Below are 6,000 nucleotides of genomic sequence, written 5' to 3' on the forward strand. Positions count from 1 at the left end.
CAATGTATTTATAATGTTATGTAGATTTTATCAACTGAATCTTGGAACCCTGACCATCTATGACTGACATACGTAGGAAGATAATTAACCCGAATGTTTGCCTTTCATTCTCAACCTGGTCTGGAAGATGAGAATTTAATATGTGTGTGTTTAATAATTAACATAAAGCCTTTCCTTAAAGTCTTTTCGTTAGGGCAAAAAAAAAAAATATGTGAAATCAATTACATTAGAAGGGAAGAAAATTATTTTCTTAAACAAAAGGAATGCCTTAGCATCGTGTCTTGAATAGTTCACCCTAAGAGCTGATTGCGAAGAGTAAAGCTTACTTGATGGTCTGTGATTTTTTACTTTCTAGATGCCCTGTAAATCTAAAGGATTTCATTCAAATGGGGTTAGATAGCCCCATGGTCACATGATGGACTCAAACATAATTGGCGCCACTTAATAGGATCGTGGTTAGTATTGCTGTCTGAGAAAGGAGAGCATGTGACTGAGGATCAATTTCACATCACAACTGAAGATTCTTTTTCCAAATCAGATTCTTCTGGGGATACTTTGAAAACCCCAGGTCAAGTGACAGAGAAGCTGAGACATGCTTGTATGAGCCTTTATGATGAAAGGAACTATTTTAAAGGCTAAGATAGAAAAAGAAAAGCCGATCCTTTTGGCATAGGATATTCCAGGCATCTCCTATGAGTGAAGGCAAATAGGAAATATTTTTCTCAGACCCAATCATGGTAGGTCCATTATTCCACCAGGTATAAAGAGCTATAACAATGGGATTATGATTCATTGTGTCCCAGCACCTGGCACAGTAACTGGTACAGAGGAAATGTCTAATTGTCATTTACTGAATGTCCATGGAGTTGAAAGTCTTAAATGAAAGTGTCAATTCTCTAGCAGTGGCCATTGCCAGGTCCCTCAAAGGAGTTTCCTTATTCATTTGCTACCATTGTTTTTATCTTTCATAAAAATTAGAAAAATAAGAAGAGTTACATTTTACTGGGCACTGATAAGTAAATATATATAGTACTATTCAGGTACTAGGTATTATTCAGATACAAAGATCAATAAAATGGGGCTGCTATTCTTGAAGAAAGACTGCAGAGTTACAAAACAATAATCAGGACAGGAACCAAGTCACTTTGGGAGCCCAAAGCAGAAAACAATTAAACTCCTGGGGGAGCCAGAAGCCTCTCCCTAAGGGTCTAACAGCCTTACAGCCAATGTGCACTTATTGAATGCCTACTGTGTGCCAGTGGAAAGAAATGGGAAGCTTACACAGGCACAGGAAGGCTGGGTTGGACAATGCCCAAAGGTTCAGTGTAATTGTAGCATAAGTTATCTCTGGAGTCCGGGGGACGTGGGGGGAGGGATTGGCGGCAGGCGATAAAACTAGAAGCTGAAATGAGCCATCAGGATTTCAGGGGGAGGGACTGACACAATCGAACCTTGTTTTGGAAAGTGTTTCGCATGAAGAATGGATTAGAGGAGAGAGAGATTAAAAGCAGAAGAGCCAGTTAGGATGTATTTTTAATAACTCCTAGGAGGGAAATAAAATCATTGCCAGTGAGAAGGAAGAAAATACAGAATCCAGAGTTTTAAATAAAAAGACAATCAGGAGGACCAGGTGACTGATTATATTCTTTATTTATTTATTTATTTATTTTTGGCTGCGCTGGATCTTCGTTGCTGCGCGCAGGTTTTCTCTAGTTGTGGTGAGCAGGGGCTACTCTTCGTTGCAGTGTACGGGCTTCTCATTGCGGTGGCTTCTCTTGTTGCAGAGCACAGGCTCTAGGCGTGTGGGCTTCAGGAGTTGTGGCCGGGCTTAGTTGCTCAGCAGCATGTGGGATCTTCCAGGACCAGGGATTGAACCTGTGTCCCCTTCACTGGCAGGCAGATTCTTAACACCCTAGGTGACTGATTATTTGTGGAGTGAGAAAGGGGGAAGTTGAGGATTATTCCTAGGAGATATACAAAATCCCAAGGAGATATATAAATGATTTTTCCCATAAAAACTCCTGTCTTTATGGATGACACTAAATCACTGAAGAGAATAGTATAATGAAAGTAATAATTTATTAATAATTTATTAATAATAATAGGTAACAGATTGCAGACATGGAAGGGTACTGATAATTGAAGAAAAGATCCTCATTAAGTTCATAAAGAGAATGATATTAAATAAAACATTCCCTGAAATTCAGCACTATTTATTATTATTAATCTTATCATAGATGTTATCAATAGTAATAAATTGTAATTGTTTAAAATAAACCTCAACTATACACAAGATATTGGAAGAAACATAACTTAAATTATGCTTCTAGATCTTCAATTAGAATTTTTCTCCTTGATTTTCAAGTCTTACCTTGAGTTTTCTAACTTAATTTTCACATATTTAGCCCCAAAGTCATATCAATGAGCATTACTAGTCATATTTAAAAAGAAAAGGAAATAGCTAAGTCATCTGTTTTCAGTTTTGATGCTGAGTTGGTCTAGACAGGATGAATTTATTTTAACAGAGTTTTCAGCTGGTAGCCATTCTGCCCTTAGAAATGTGATTTTTCAATTGAGGAGATGTTATTCTAGTATTGGCATTGTTAAGAATGGCTCTTTGGTTCTTTATAGGTATTCGCCTATTGTTATTGATAGAAACAACAATAGTATAAATATATGGTAGATTATAGTTTTAAAATGCCTTTAATTTCATATTTAACTTAGACATTTGATATAGATAGGGCTGATAGAATTAGGTCCTTTAAAATAAAATTTAACTCCTTTATTATGAAATATGACACACATACAATAAAGCATGCAAACCATGTAGCTCAAGGAATGAACATAATCATGTGTGTAACCATCTCCAGATCAAGAACCATTGTCAGATCCCCAAATCCCCTCATGCCTTCCTCAATTCTCACCCTAACCTCTACTGCCCATGTGACCACTCTTATGGCCTGACTTTATGGCCATCATTTTCTTTCTTCTCTTTATAGTTTTACTACCCATCTATGCATCCCTAAATACTATGATTTTTGTTTGTTCGTTTAACTTGATTTATGTAGAACATATAAATAATAGTAAAGAAAACTCTGTTTTCATTTGTGCATGGCTTCTTTCACTCAAGATGTTTTTGAGTTTTACCAATGTTGTTTCCAGCTGTAGCTCATTCATTTTCATTGCAATGAAGTATTTTCATTGAATGTGTACCCCACAACTTATTTATCTATTTACTGTTGATGGAAATTTGGATTGTTTTAAGGTTAGCTAATGCAAATAATGTTTTTATGAACTTTCTTGTACATGTGTCCTGGAGTGCACATGTGCATAAGTTAGGGTAAATATACATGGTACTGAAATTGTTTAGTCACAAAATATGTGCTTACTAGATAAAGCCAAATTGTTTTCATTTGGTTATACCAATTTATACCCTTGTCAACGGCATACAAATGTTCTTGTTTTTCTTGCTATTCACTATCATATTGCGATTGTTGGTCTTTAATTTTATCCTTTCTGGTGGGTGTGTAGGACTATCTCACTTTAATTTGCATTTTTTTTTTGATTACTAGCAATGGGATTGAGCACTTTTTCATGTGTTTCTTGCTATTTGGATATCTTTTCTTGTGAAGTATCTGTTGAAATCCTTTGTCCATTTTTTTCTGTTGGATTATGTGTCTTTCTTATTGACTGGTAGGTGTTCATGTATTTTGGATATGAGTTCTTTGTGTCATTTATTTATATTACAGCTTGTTTTTTTCTGGTTTATGGCTTGTTTTTTCACTTTCTTCTTGATGTGTTCTGATAAAAAGTTCTTAATTTTAATGTAGTCCAATTTATCAGTCTTTCCCTTTATGGTTATTGATTTTGTTTGTTTTGTTTGTTTATAAGAACTCTTTCCCTACCTCCAAAAACTTGAAGCTTTGTAGATTAAGAAATGGAGATGTATCAACAGAAATATGGGGTGGTTTGGCAAACTTGAATTCAGGTATTTTGAAACCAAATTCTGCTTAATTTCCATTACAGCATGCTAATATCAATTTTTAATGAAAAAATATTTGTATTTATTTTAGTCACAAATCTTTCCTCATTGCTTGAAGTAGTACAGAGTTTTACAATTATGGAGGAGCAGGTGATGGTACTTAGGGATAAAAATCCATAAAGCTCCCACTTGTCCCTTTATGCCCTCAGCCAGGAGTGGAAGGATATTTTGTAAGTATTTCCAACTTTGATGCTTGTATAGTATTTCCTCAGCTGATTAATATTCCCATACCTCCTCTGGCCTCATTTCTGTTCTGCACACACAAGACCAGGCAAAATACAGTGTAACAGGGGATTTAAGTTTGTAGAGTATATATACTAAGCCAATAAATCACCTCAAAATTGTTTTGGAATAGCAAAGGATATGGAAAGTTATAGAGAAGGATATGTAAATAAATCAATAACCCAGCATGTTCCCTGTTGAACATGGGCCTCACTAAGTTTCCATAGGCATGTACAGCTACATATGCTACCACCTGTGCTGAATAAAGATTCCACCAGATTTGAGAAGCATCCAGAGTTCCTTGTAAACACTCTGGCGACTTCCCCTAAACTTCTAAAAACTCTAGCTGCATTCTTGCTTGCTCACTAGGAGCAAATGACTGTTACAAATCAACTCCAGCACATCCCTAACATACAGCAGTGTTAATTATATTAGTCATGTTGTACATGTCAAGTACTTATTTATCTTAATTGGAAGTTGGTACCTTCTGATTGCCTTCATCTAATTCCTCCTTCCCTCACCCCTCACTTTTGGTAGCTACAAATTTGATCTCTTTTTCTGTGACTTTGTTTACTTGTTTGTTTTTGAATTATAATTGATCTATAACACTGTTAGTTCCTGGTACACACACAGTGATTCAATATTTCTATACATTTCAAAATGATCACCATAAGTTTAATTGTCATCTGCTACCATACAAAGATATTACATAATTATTGACTATATTCCCACACTATACATTTTATACCTGTGACCCATGTATTTTGTAACTGAAAGTTTGTACCTCTTAACTTCCCTCACCTATTTCTCTCCTCCCTTCACCATCTTCCCCTCTGGCAACAACCTATTTGTTCTCTGTATCTATGACTTTGTTTCTGTATAGTTATGTTTGTGCAATTGTTTTGTTTTTTAGATTTCACACATAAGTGAAATCATACAGTATTTATCTTTCTCTGTCTGACTTATTTCACTTAGCATAATACCCTCTAGGTCCATGTATATTGTCGCAAATGGCAAGATTTCATTCTTTTTTATGGCTGAGTAATATTTCATGATATATATATCATATCTTCATCATGCATTTATCTATTGATGGGTGCTTATGTTGCTTTCATATCTTGGCTCTTGTAAATAATGCTGCAATGAACATAGGGGTGCATGTATCTTTTCAAATTAGTGTTTTTGTTTTCCACCAAGAAGTGGAATTGTTGGGTAGTTCCATCTTAATTTTTTTGAGGAATCTCCGTACTATTTTCCATACTGTTTGCACAAATTCACATGTCCACCAACAGTGCACAGTGTTCCCTTTTCTCCACATCCTCACCAATACTTGTTATTTGTTGTCTTTTCGATAATAGCCATTCTGACAAGCATGAGGTAATATCTCATTGTGATTTTGAGTTGAATTTCCCTGATAAGTAGTGATGTTGAGCATCTTTTCATGTACCTGTTGGCCATCTTTATGCCTTCTTTGGAAAACTGTCTATTCAGGTCCTCTACCCATTAAAATTTTTTTTTGATTAAGTTGTTTGAGTTCTTTATATATTTTAGATATCAACCCTTTGTTGCATATAGCATTTGAAAATATCTTCTCTCATTTGACAGGCAGCCTTTCCTTTTTGTTGATAGTTGTCCTCACTGTACAAAAGCTTTTTAGTTTGATCTAGTCCCATTTGTTCATTTTTGCTTTTGTTTCCCTTGCCTAATGAGACGTATTCAAAAAAATATTGTTAAGA

This window comes from Mesoplodon densirostris, chromosome 11 (assembly GCF_025265405.1).
Source record: "Mesoplodon densirostris isolate mMesDen1 chromosome 11, mMesDen1 primary haplotype, whole genome shotgun sequence".
NCBI classification, from domain to species: Eukaryota; Metazoa; Chordata; class Mammalia; order Artiodactyla; family Ziphiidae; genus Mesoplodon; species Mesoplodon densirostris.